Source organism: Nicrophorus vespilloides, unplaced genomic scaffold (assembly GCF_001412225.1).
Source record: "Nicrophorus vespilloides isolate i.1.1-1 unplaced genomic scaffold, Nicve_v1.0, whole genome shotgun sequence".
Classification (NCBI taxonomy): Eukaryota; Metazoa; Arthropoda; class Insecta; order Coleoptera; family Silphidae; genus Nicrophorus; species Nicrophorus vespilloides.
This window is the reverse complement of record NW_017097589.1, coordinates 52,480-67,252: the sequence shown is the minus strand read 5'-3', so window position 1 is coordinate 67,252 and position 14,773 is coordinate 52,480. Positions and strand designations below refer to the sequence as shown.

At 28.8% G+C, this 14,773-nt stretch overlaps 1 protein-coding gene across 1 annotated transcript in view; it reads right to left on the bottom strand.

Moving 5' to 3' along the window:
- The window catches only part of LOC108560493 (protein Wnt-5b-like), a 63,419-nt gene extending 57,961 nt beyond the window's left edge, over positions 1-5,458 (bottom strand). Inside the window, exon 1 of the mRNA XM_017918063.1 lies at positions 5,322-5,458. The gene's annotated coding sequence lies outside the window, so the exon portion shown is untranslated. The remainder of the gene's footprint in view (positions 1-5,321) is intronic.
- Between the last annotated feature and the right edge of the window lie 9,315 nt (positions 5,459-14,773).

Below are 14,773 nucleotides of genomic sequence, written 5' to 3'. Positions count from 1 at the left end.
AACAATACAAAGTTAAGTGTTAACATTAAAGCTAAGATTATTTAAAACTTATAAGATTTTAAGGTCAATAAATACAATTTCTATAGATTGTAACGTATTTCTCAATAGTAAAATTTAAAGTTACGTAATTTATTATATATTTATTTGTCATTTGATATCAATATTTGAAATTATGAAATATTAAAAGTATGTGTATATTTTAATTCGTTTCTCAATAAGCAAATATGATACGATCATATTTATTTATATTTATGTTACATGAAATTTGATATGAAAATTTAACATATAATTTTTAATTTTCAAAATAATCCATAGATTTTAATTTAAATAAAATTTATAAATTATTTTCAATATATTGAAATAAATTATATAATTATAATAATGTTTTAAATTATAGTAATTCTAAATGAAATATTTAAAATTTTGATTTTATTGTATTGATATTAATGTTAAGATTGTAGAGATTATTTATTCTATTAAGTTGCTGTTAATGAAATTTCGGTTTTTTTTTAATTATAACTAATTTCTTTTCTTTATTGGTTCCGCACTATTTGAAACCGTACTAATCGAGGAATTTAAAACCGCATAAAAGTAAACATCAAACAAACAGAGTTGACTGTATAGAGACAGAAAAAACGATTATTTATGTATAAAAAAAAAATTGTTTACTATTTTTTTTGTAATGTATTTTTATTATTGTTTTGAAATTTTTGATAATGAATCCATACTGTTCGAAACAATACTGTGCGAGGTACTTGAAATTATAGAAGAATATGTCTACAACTAAATTATAGGTTTTAGATATATAGGATTTAGATATTGTAATTTTGATTTTCTTTTCAGTTCAATCTTTAAAATTTATTTTAATAGTTCAATATTCTCCTCAAAATCAAGACTCTCGGATAAAGATGATTCAAATTAATCATTTCTGGATTTTTGTTTAATTTCTTAGATTTCTGATTCTATAGAAGCAATATATTAAATCTAATAAATAATAAAATGATAAGCAAATAAGCGAATTACAAATTAATATCTTCTAATTCAGATTTTGTTAAAAAGTCATTTCTGAACGTTTTTAATGAACATATAAATAAAATAATGTTGACAACCGGAATGAATCCATCATTTTTATTACATTTTTCGTTATTTCCGGTGACGATTAACTAAATCTGAAAAAAATTATATATATATATATGTGTGTGATCACTCAGAACGGTCGTTAAGACTTAAAATTTAAGGATCGTAAATTTCACGCATCTTAATTATTAATTAGAGGTGCGAAGACGTTGAGTGCAACAACGTAAGAAGATTTATTTATACGCGTATCCGATTTCAAAACAAATCCTCGAAAGCCGAAAGAATTAGACGGAAATTTGAAGTACGCCCTTGCTCCAAACGTTCGTTAATTGTTTGATAAATTGTTAATTGAGTTGAGTATCTCTTTCATATAATAAAAAAAAACAGTTTTCATGACTTATTTTTACTAGGAAACAAATAAATAATGCATAGATTTTAATTAATAAATAATGCGTCGATTGGAGGTAAACACAGGTGCAAACAAAGCCGCGATTGTTGTTTTCGATGTGCGAATTCCTGGAATACGTGGATACGTGATATTCATAAGAAAAAAATAAAATCGTGCAATGTTTGCCACCTGTCCGGTTTTTAATTGATGGAGAGAATAAATATAAGAAGTTTCGATAGTAAACGCGCCGCAATTAAAGCTAATTATCGACTGAATGTGCATGCGTTGCAAATTGTAAGTGCGCTCATTAGCAATTTAAATCAGTTGCGTTTCTGCTTTTCGTGATTGATGCTCAAAATTCTATGTAATTGCAACGATTTGATTGGTGATATCAACGAAACATCAAGCGACGAACCCGCTCCATTTTTCTTAATAAAATTTTGAAAATAATGAATTTTATTGTTAAAACCTACAATTTTAACTATACAAATCTATTTTTATTAATTTATTATTTAATTATATATGTTTTTATTTATTAACAAAGAAAAATACAAAAAAAATATTGTGTCAAAGTGAAATATGTAAAATGTATAAAAATAAGTCTTCATAGTTCGGTTATTTTATTTGTTAAGGTGATATTAACGACAGATCAAGCGACGAACCCGCTCCGATTTTTGCAAATAAAATTTTGAAAGAAAATAATTTCATTATTATTATTATTTGTATCTTTTTTTCACTTATTAATAAAAAAAAAATGTAACAAAGTTGTAAAATATATAATAAAAAATAAGTGTTCAATATTATATTATTTTGTTTGTTAACTGAAATAACGAACCGTATATTACGAATGACAAGTAAAAAAGGTAGATCCTAAAGAAAGTTGTCGCATTAAGTGTCGTCTGATATCGCGTCGAGTCGGTGCGTGTTTATCATTGCAACTCTCCTATTTCTCTTCCTTTTTTCACCGTCCGTGTCGTTTTTTTTCTTCTTCTTTTCCTTTTTGCAATTATCCGGTATAAAGTTATTTACGATGCAGCGAACCGAACGTTTTACTTATAATCCTGTAAATTATATTGTAATCCTCGATTTGTACGTGTACGAATGTGAAAGATAACAGCATGTTAAATATGCTTCCATTAAGTCCGATACGTTAATAGTTCGTTTACATGATTGCAAGTGATTTACAATTTACGAAAGATTATTGCTCACAAAGTTTAATAAACGCGTTGAAATGTTGTCTGATGTGGAAATTTAACTTAATAAAATATTTAGTGACAAAGCGTTGTCTGCATTTTATTACCCATAAAACTACGTTATCTGCACAGAATATTAATGTCATGAGCCAGGAATGAATATCAAGGGAAAATAGCAATAAAAAAATGTAATTTTGATGTGAAAAATGTTTCTAAAATCTTAATTTTCTCTTTCGTTCATCCAATTTGAATTTGTTTAGGTTTTGTATATTTAGTTAAATCATTAAAATATTTATTTTTTTGCTCTCAAATGAAGAGTATTTTTTTTGTGTATTATAAATATTACAACAAAAAATTTTGTTATAATATTTTAACGTATTTCAAATGAATATATAATTTACATAAAAGTTCATAATTTTAGAAATTTTCAGTAATAATTCAGAAAGTTTCAATTAATTCAATGAGTTGATATTCGAAATTAGTAATGATATTGAAATTGAAAAATTGTTCAAATTTTAATGCTTGATGCAAATATAAAATTATAAAAAGTCATTAATTAAAAGTCAACAAAATGTTAAATAATTTCTTCATTTTTTTAAAATAAATATGTTTTGATAACTAAATAGTAAAAATAACGTTTGATTGTGCATTGGAATGATATGGTAAAGTTTAGAGTGTAAACGATGTAAATATTATTTTAATTTTAGGATAAAGGCCAGGATCATCCTTCTAGTTAACATGAAAATATAAGTAAGGAAACCTCTTGAAGATGATTACGATGATAGTTAACTGTATGCAACGCCAATCGAAGTGCACAAACAAACGTTGCGCAAACGTGAATTTATGTCCCCGATGATATTTATATGATTGAGCATGTGAGCACGTTCTCGAGTATTGAAAAGATGAAGAATGAAAGAGATGAAGAAATAAAAAGAGAAGAAAAGAACTTTCATCGCCTCTCATCCAAGTCCTCATCATCATCTGTCGCCTCTCGAAGGAGTCGCCTCATCTGCATATCGTAATACATAGATAATACCGTCTTCGAATTGAATTCCATCTTTAATAACGGTCACACGTAATCGCGAAACAAAGAAAAAAGGGTGCGTTCGTCCATTCCTCATTGTCTCACACAAAGCAAAATGAAGAACTGGTATAAGACGCCACCCTAAAATAAAATGAAACAAATTATGTTAGTTGTGTTGTGTATATATTTTGGAAAAAAAGATATCGAATTAATCGATGAAAATAACATAAATATTAATACATTTCATATACGCGTTTTCATTTTCTTTTTTTCATTTGTAAATCCATATACGCAACGATACTTCCATAATCCAGACGTTGTTGGCAAATACAATTTTCATATTCTCTTCTCTTTTCTCCTTTTTTTTTGCATTTGAATTGCAAAAACTTGTATCAAATATGTATCGTGAAATCCGCAAGAAATGTCCCCCTTATAGAAACAACCTTAAATCAAGATTAACCGTACTTCTTACTTGTTTGTGAAATTTCTGTAAATATGTTTAACGTGTACCAAGTAATACAAACACGCAATAATAAAGTTGTTTTTATATAAATGAATGAATTGCTAATTGTTTTTACCAAAGTTTATATTTATATTAACAGTAAAGTGTTTCATGTATCTGCTCTTTCTGTTATGAACTGTATTTTCTAATAACTTTTCATTTTACTTCCTTAACATAATTGGAATACATGTATTTCTTCAAAATAAAAACATCAAATGCAAATTAAATTTCAACTAGAGTTATAAGATTGTACTGAATCACACAACTAAAAGTTATAATAACAATCTAAATGCATGCTTTGTTTTACATCGTGTACTTGTATAATTTTGTCTATTTATTTCATAAAACATAGGAGAATAAATTTTGATAAGTTTTCAACCGAACAAATTGACTGTTTTCGATAATAAGTAAACTGACATATTTTTCTTGGAGAATAAAAATTATTTAGATATATAAATGTCGGAATTTTCTTTGAATTATCGTTGTTTCTAGTGTTAAAGTATAGTTTTTTTATACAATATATTTAACTATACTCATACTATATTTCATTCAAAGTTTAATATAATTTTAAGTATTTTGTAGTTAAAATTAATCATTTTCAACGTTTATAAAAGAAACAAACTATATTATATGAAATAATTTTAAGTACTAATTATATAGTAAAAAAAATAACGTAATTTAAAATAAGAATTTGCAAGTTTAATGTATTTCTCTCGGATTTACAGTTAATGAATTATTGTAAAATTACCATTTTTTTTAATATAAGCTTGTTACATATAAATTACATAAACGAAAAAAATAATTGTTTGCCAAAAGAAATACACAAAAAACGGTATATTGTGAGTGAGCTGGAACCACTAATTAGGTGGGAATGAGAATGAGTAATTCGGTTGGGTGCTGCTACTGCTTCTTTTTTTTTTTGGCCCGAAACGTGAACAATTGAAGCGAAAATCTCATCTTATAAAAATATCAGATTTCCGTTTCTGTTCACTTGAATCGTCATGTATTTTTTTTTGTTGTTGTTATTAGTCTCTTTCGTTTCTGTTGAATGAGTGTATGTATGTTTTTTGTATATGTGTGTGTTGAATGGTATGGAATGGAATGGAATGGGGACGTTGCCCCTATTCATTGACTTACGGGGGGTCTCCAGCAATTGTACACAATGGAACCAGAAGGGTTAAACACAAATTGCCTTTGTTGTAGCTTAAATAGCCATATATTATTTTGTATGAAACTACTTGGTACGAAGGTGGGCCTTTGTTGACGCAGATTATGTTATGTACGAGTCGCATGAGTAAACACACACATACGCACACACATACTCGGACGAAACTATAACACATGTACACCACGTGAAACTACACCGAATCCAAGGACAATTCGCGCGAAATACGAACAACGCACGCTGCACTATAAATATGCAATAGACAGACCATTGTCACGCATATTATTATCAATTTTAACCCGTAACTACTACGGACAAATAAATAAAACACAAATATTACGTATGGATCAAAATGACACGTTTATTAAATGTTGATAGAAATAGAACAAATTATTAATTTTTACAACATATACAGATTAATTATTATTATTTAATGAATTTAACATTATTTCGGGTAATTTTATTAACAAGTAAAATAAATTGTTACACAACTTTACTCGAAAGCTACTGAAAGCTATGCAATCGCGAAACCTCACACATCTATCCGCCGTTAAACCAACCGACAGGGCTAAACAACCCGACGTACTGGATATCGGCATTGTGAAGGGTATCTCCACTAACTACCTTTCCATAGACACGTGTTTGGACCTTTCATCTGACCATTCGCCAATACTTGTGACACTGTCTTCGAAAATTCTGAAACGGGATAGACCACCAACCCTCAGTACGAACAGAACCAACTGGGACTAGTTCAGAGGATACCTTGAGACAGTGTTAAGGACAGATATTAGGCTGAAGTCGGAAGAAGACTTGGAAAATGCGGTCGAAGATCTCACCCGATCCATACAAAGGCTGAGGAAGATTTGGCAAACCACCCACCATCCGGATGATAAAACTCGCCTGAATAGAGCCAATGGACAACTCAAGAACTTATTGAAGAGCCAGAGCAACGAGGCACTGTTCGAGTATCTTGGTTTTCTGTCTCTTACTGGTACTAACGAACACTCACTGTGGAAGGCGACCAAGCATACGAAACAACCGAAACAAGGAGTGACAAGGAGAAGGCGGAGGTGTTTGCCGACCATCTAACAAACGTGTTCCAAACTTTCCCGACAGGACTTACAGGGGAAGAGGAAAACGAGATAATGGAATTTCTGGGGTCTTCATACAAAATGTCACTTCCCATTGCTCAATTTATTGTGATGCAGGTTGAGCTAACTATACTAGAGTTAAAGCAGAGGTCTTGAGGCAGCTCACTAGTATCGACGTTAGGGTCATAACGCTTATCTACAACGCAATCCTGAGACTATATTTCCATCACAGTGGAAGGTAGCCCAAATCATACTCATTTCCAAACCTGAAAACCAACGGACGCATATCATATATACCAATCAGCCTCCTGCCGGTCCTGTCTAAACTGTTCGAGAATTACAACTGTGGGGATCTGCTTGTAATACAAGTATTGACATCATACAGCGGTTCCAGTCAAAAACGCTCAGAGCAATTGACAATGCTACCTTGTTCTCGACTATCCAGTACATACATCAATACACTGGAGTCATATTTGTGAATGATGAGAAAACGGAACTCAGCAGCAAATACAACATCGGCTGCAGGCCCATCCAAACCAACTTGCCACTGAGCTTACACACACTGAATCTCATCGACGAAGATTGAAACAATTTAAACCACATGACCTCCCTAATCGCTTTTAAGTTAGTGATATACAATAAAATAAAGCCATTAGTACATTTTTATCGAATGCATTTCTATCTGCATTTTCTTTTTGTATTTTCATTCAAAGTATTTGTTTTGATGCACAATTTTCCCCGTTTTGGTACATACGAAACCAAAGTTATTCCATTTTGAATTCCAAATATTTATGATATTTCAAGAACATACTTGCTATAAACGGGTCACTTTAACTGGAAACACACTCTACAATAAAATAAGTACCTCTCATTACGATTGCTTTGATCCTAAAAAAGTGCATTAGAAAATGCTAGAATCGACCCACAATTAAATAAAATGCGAACTGAAACAAATCTCAGGTGAGTCACTTTGACTCATCCGTAGTACTTACGGGGTAAATTTAATCTTTCTATTTTTTTTTTAAATAAATTTATTATTTACAAACTGCCAAATGCTCGCAACTATTTCTATTTAAAACGTTGAATTATTTCTATATTTGAGTTGCTTGCTGTTTCCCAAAGCTGGATATATTATTAAGTGTTTACTACTTGTAAGCCTGCGTTCTAAAATAATACCCAGGTATCATTATCATTAGTTTTCGGGATAACATTATTATTAAAAATTATTTACACTAATCATATGAAAATAGCAAAAAAAAGGTATTTCCGTCATTATTCACTGATATTAAATCATTATTCATAGTTGGTTATATTCTTATTAGATCTCAAAATATTTACAAATATGTGTTGCTTTTCGAAGGTTGAAAATATCATCACACATTTGTATACAAACCAATAATCTAATTTCATTACAAGAATATTTTGCATGGTGCGGATAATCGCTTCCGCCAATATCCCGTACTATTTGAAACCGTACTAATAACTTGGAACCAAAACTTAGTTTGTCATTAGACATTATCGTACCGTACTATAGTAAATACACACTGATTAAAGCCGAGGTATTGCTGTATTTGTATATGGTTATTATAAATCATAAGATTATAGAGTGTTGTGATAAAATTTTGAGATGTTGCTTTTCTTAGTTACTACTTGAAATTTAAAAGCGAATTACTCAAATAAGTTCCATTCGATTCGTTTTATTCCCTTGAATATCTGTATTTATATTTAAATAAATCTGTTTCATATCTCGAGATAATTGGAAAAATGTATAACGATTCAAATGTAGCATCAAAACAGTAAGTATATTTACACAATAAATCAAAAAGGTTTATCAATGCTTCTTCTGCTGCGGCTGCTGTAGTTTGCAGAACCCGATTTCAGCGAAAGACAGAGAACATTTAATACGACATTATTGATATTTAAATGCGAGCAATAACTTTTATGATCTTACTCGTATAATATATTATTGCCCGTTGCACGAATGTAATTCGCGTTATTTATTGTTTAATAAACTGAAATACACGGGCCATTTATTACTACGCTGTTCCTAGAAAGTGCATTCAAAAAAAAATAATAATGAGACACCTGAGCACGATCGTGAATTTTTTTTTTGTTGTTGCCTCATTTTCCCTTCTTTCTATCCATAATATATCGACTGCAAAAACCATGGGCGAAATGAGATGAAATACAGAGCTAATGAGCTATAACGTAAATGCTCATAAATCTTAAAGTTCTGTAAAAATCGAGGAAGGTAAAACTCGTAATTAAGTTCCTCGTAATATGCAAATCCAATTTATATAGCAGTAGTAAGTTTAAGTATGCTAATACATATTAATCATTTAGTTTGTAAAATTATATTGCAACTTTTTAATACATTTTATTTCAATTTTCAAATATTTTACAAATTAATTATTATATCTTACGAAATTTATAAATTTCTATTTACATTCATAATTTTTCACAAAACATTTGATATGTTCAAAATTATTAATTTCAATCTTAAAATATTATCAATAATATTTGTTAATTATTTCACACGTGAATTCAAAATTTTCATTTACAATCAATTTTTTGTATCTTATGCCAGTTAATATTGAATTTAAATCTGTTACTTTGTTGAAAACCATTGGACATTCGCAGGTTGACCCACATTCATCATTGAATCACATTTATTCCAGCTGCAATAAGCATCGACGATTATTGTTGCAATAAAGTTGCGTTCAGTATGAAACCGTTTGGAAATTGTTGTTTTGATAGAAGTGAATGTGCCACGGAATTCGCACTTGTCGTTTTTCTTTTCTTTTTATTTTCCACTTTCTTCGTTGCCGATCGTTTATTTTTATTGCTTCGTTATTTCCAATTAACGAGACCAATATTGATGTTGAGGCGGATTTCTAAATGGTTCTTTGCGAGAATATGGCAAAAGTCTTATGGCTATTATGGATGTCTTTGCAGTTGCCATGAAAACATTATTATACTTGATGCGGATGTCTTTGCATTTCTTAAAGTTGCTACTAACTGTTTATTGTTTATAAATTACGTTTTAATGCAAAATAACTACATATAATGCCTTTCTAGGCGCTTTTAAAGAAGCTGTGGATGTTTTCCAAACTATGTTCCGCAAAAAGTTGTTTAAATTTTGTTCATTATGTGTTATTAATTATCCTACAAAATAAACAAAATGTTTTGTGAACATTTCAGGATTTACGAAGTGTTCCGGTGCAGAACTTCACGTCCAAAATCATTATAATCACTTATAAACAATAATATTAAAGTTAGATAATCAAGGAACAAAATGAGTATTAGAAGTAAGTCGAAGTAAATGGTTTTTGTGTAATTTGATTTCAAACTTCCAGTAATGAAATTTCATAAACAACACATTTCCTTTATTATAAATATCTTGAGATCCAGAAGGACTATTATCATATATAAATATAGATATTAAAGCTGAATAATTGAAGAAAAAAATGGATCCATTAGTATTTATATGAGCAAAATATCACCCTTACATTTGTATAAATAACTTGGGATTCAAAGGTTTGCAACAATTTATAAATATTGATTTTAAAGTTGAATAATTAGGGAAAAAATGAGTCTATCCAATTTCCTTTCAAACTTCAAATAATGAGATTTTAACCCTTCGAAAAATAATACTTTTACATTTATATAAATAACTTGGAATCTAAGGGGTTTGTAAAATATATAAATATTGATTTTTAAAGTTGAATAATTTGGCAAGAAAATGAGTCTATCTGAACTTATGCGAGATCACCAGACTTTATCCAATTCTCTTTCAAACTTCAAGTAATGACATTTTAACCCTTCCATAAATATCACTTTTAAATTTGTATAAATTACTTGGGATACAAAGAGTTTGTAACAATATATGAATATTTATTTTAAAGTTGAATAATTAGGGAAGAAAATGAGTCTATCTGAATGTATGTGAGATCACCAGACTTTATCCAATTCACTTTCAAACTTCAAGCAATAACATTTTAACCCTTTCATAAATATCACTTATAAATTTTTATAAATTACTTGGGATACAAAGGGTTTGTAACAATATATAAATATTGATTAAAGTTGAATAATTAGAGAAGAAAATGAGTCCATCAGTATTTATATGAGATCACTAGACTTTGTTCAATTTGCTTTAAAACTTCAAAAATAACACTTTTAAATTTGTAAAAATTACTTGGGATACAAAGGGTTTATAACAATATATTAATATTGATTTTAAAGTTGCATAATTAGAGAATAAATTGAGTCTATCTGATTGTTTGTGAGTCTATCTGATTGTCTATCTGATTGTTTGCTCTTTTGTAAATATAATCTTCAGATATTGAAATCCCACAATACTTATGTTAAAGCTGAATAATTATTTTAAACTGTTATTAAAACTACAATCACAGAAATACTAACAAACTGAAACTGAACTACTGCTTTTGATCTCCAAAATGCTACGTTTAAATCGTTGCGTTTTTAATATTTAAATCACAATCATCTGTGGTACATGTACATTTCACGTGTTGAAAGGGCTGAACGAAGGGATGTCGACCATTGAACGAGGTAATAAATATTATGTAAAAGAAGAGGCTATTACAAGCAGTTGTCCGAGGGTCGAATCAAGAGGGTATAAGTATCGATGTACTGTAGAAAGGGGGATACGTTTTGTGCGAGGAATACAAAGAGGAACTCATCATCAACTTCTGTGGTCCTTGAGCCCGGCTGACCACATACATTCTTTTTTTCTTCAGTTTCGATGTGGGTCATTGGCGTGACGAAGCTCGGAAGCATCTTAAAATAGGAAACGAGACAGAAAGAGTTTGCAAAAAAAAATAGAGTCGACAAAACTGTTATTTGATGTAGGTTAGTTTATCCCGCGTATAAAGAACAACAACTGTAAGAACGGACAAAAAACGACGAATTACGTAATTGGTCATTGAAGACTAACGATCGGTACGTTGCCAAGTGCTGCATTACTAAATAAGCAATCTGTCGTTCGCGGTACTAAAGATACTTACGTTAACCGAAGAAATCTCAGGATTCAAATGCATTCTTCGATGTTGCACAAAGCAGTTAAATCTAAGAAAAACACAATCATAGAAAAGAAAGATAATCAGATTTTGTACTTGACCAACTACTTGTAGTTTTGAAAAGTGTGGGATTATTTCAGCGATATTCTATAGTTCAGAAGAACGTTACGCCACTGGATTTGCGGCTCCTAAGGTCGAAGAGGTGTTATTACATAAAGGCTATTTAGGTCCAGGTGCATCCTTTGTCGGCGAACAAGAACAAAAACCGCTTCGGGTTCGGCCTTTGTGCTAGACGACAAATCCGAAAGGAGGTGGGATCACCTCTAATATCACGAAATGTTCACTACCAAGAAGAGGTTTTATCACAGAAAAATGTCATCCGCAAACGAAAAATATATATATTTGTTCACTTTTTTTATCTGTTATTATATTTGTCTTCAACAATACGAAGAAAAACCGCAAGAATTTAACTGCATGATTCATACTAAATTGTAATATTCGATCTATTACATTTATTTAAAGACGTTTGAAATTATACACAGAATATTAAAACCAAAATAAGAAATACAAACATTGTTAAAACACAATTTGATGCACATAAATTACTTAATTACATGCATTTTATTTTACAAAAATTAAACATTACAAAACTTTTTTTTGTTGTAATTAAATTAATAATACAGACATATCTCGTATAGTGCGTTTAAAACCGCACAAAAAGAAACTTGACCGTACAAAGGGAAAGTACAAATTATTATTTTGTTGCATTTAAAAAATCGTGGAACAGATTCTATTATAAATAACTAAAAAGATATAATTTCTTTATAATTACTTAATATGAACAAAACCCTACATTTTACATTAATCAAAACTTTTATAGTTTTATTTAAAATTAGAAAAATTTGTAAATATAATATTTCAACAATTATATTAAATTATCAGCAGATTTAAAGTATGAATTGTTGAGATTTTAAAAGCAATAATCAATAAAATTACAAGTTTTCTTAAAAATGGGCAAAACAAACAAAATAAATAATTTCACCAATGACGAAAATGTTTCTAATTTAATTATTATAAATAAATCATTTGAAACCTCGTGATTTGTTGATTACAAATTAAGACTTATTTAATGCGATTTTAAAATGTAAGGAAATACAGCTAATCCGCACTGTTTGAAACCAGACTAATCGAGAAACAACATAAAAATAAACCATAATATTTATGTACCAATTTTCTAGGTTTTCCTCAATTAAAATTTAGTTTGCGTTGAAATTTTTATACCGTACTATACTGAATCCGGACTGATTGAGTCTGCACTATGCGTGTTATACAATAGTTGATTGATTTTTTTCAATTCACATTTTTTGTGTATAATTATTTGTTAATTATTGGACTAAATACTATTACTTACAATTAATACTGGGAATGGTAAAAGTGATGAAACTAATTAGTTTTATCGATGATCGTTAAATAATGTGTTCGTACAAAAAAAAGTGTTGAATGATGATCCGATAGAATAGAATTGAAATGCGCTTTTAAGCAATCTTTTGCATCTGCATGTCGAATATGCAACGTCATTCGATTAAATGATTTAATAACTGTGTATACATTTGATACAGACTACAATAAAGTCCTTTCTCTAAAACATATATATATTTTAATTGCATTTGAAAAATTAGAAAAAATAATACAGTTTCTAATAAACATAATCTTGAATTTTCTACTAAACAAATCATGTGTGCATCTTGATAAATTAAATTTAATGGTAAAATTGACAATAACTGAATAAGTAAATGTAAATAATGTTTTGGATTAAGAATTGAAAATATTACAAGAAAATGAATATAAATGATTAATTATACAATTAATATATGTATATATCTCATCAACAATTAAACATATCACAAAAATCCATATACATATTATAGCTAAATATATTTAACTTTTTGGTTTTTATGTGATATTAGGAGTTGTTTTTGTAAATTTGAGCAAACTTTAATTAATTAAATTATAAAACTTTGAGAAGTAATACTTTCACATTTTTGTAAATATCTGTAAATCTCGTAGGGTTATAACCAAATATATTTATTGAATTTAAAGCTAAATAATCAGGGAATAAAATGAAACAATTCACATTAATGTTAAATAAGTGGTTTGTTCGTAATTAGCTTTCAAACTTTAATTAATTAAATTTTGAAGCTCTCAAAAACACACTAACTTTTTGATAAATTTATTGAAATCCAAAAGACTTATAGTCAACTATGAATAATGTTATTAAAGTTAAATAATCTTAGAATAAAATAAGTATGTTGTCGTTTTTGTGAAATAAGTGGTTAATTGGCAATTAACTATGAAACTTTAAATAATTACTTTTTATGAGTTTATATTTTATGAGGAGATCCAATAGTGCCATAGTCAACTATGAATAATGATGTTAAAGTTAAATAATTATAGAGCATAATAAGTCTAATACCGTAATTAGTTTTCTAACTTTAAGTAATTAATTTTGAATCCTTTAATAAACACATTTATTTTTGTTAAATTTCTTGAGATCCAATTGGGTTTTAATCAATTACGAATAATGTAAAGTTATATAATCAAAGAGTACAATAAGTCTTTTACCGTTTTTATGAGACAAGTGGTTTATTCGTAATAAGGTTTCAAACTTTAAGTAATTAATTTTGAAAAGCAACACTTTTTTTTAAATTATTATTTCTTGAAATCCAATAAGGTTATAGTCAACTATAAATAATGATATTAAAATAATTAAATAAGTCAATTAGCATTTATATGAGATGGGTGGTATTTACCTAATTTTTTCAGGTACTGAAAATTTTGGTCTTTGAAAATGGACACCTTATGTTTTTTTGTTTTTGTCGTATTATAAGATTAACATCAAATGGAAATGAAAATATTGCACTTAAATATATAATATATAATTGTATTATTTATTAAAATTGCTTTGAAAAATGATTAAAAAAAACGAGACTTCGATCAACTTTATCTGAAAATCTCTTGTAAAGTGTAATTAATGAAAAATGCAGTAATTATTGGGTGAGAGTCGATTGTAAAGGTAGAAAATCATTTGGAAAGTTATTATTACGTGAAATCAGCTAACTAAATTATTATACATGACAACAAAAATAGCGTTTTTTTTTCGCCATGCCGGAATTCCGCGTTATTTAATCCGCTAATTAATTAAAAAAAAATAATAATCTGTGTGTCTGTGACTTAGCAAACCACCGGATAACTAACCGGAGGATCGAGGCGATCTGAGGACCGTCCGGTTTCCGT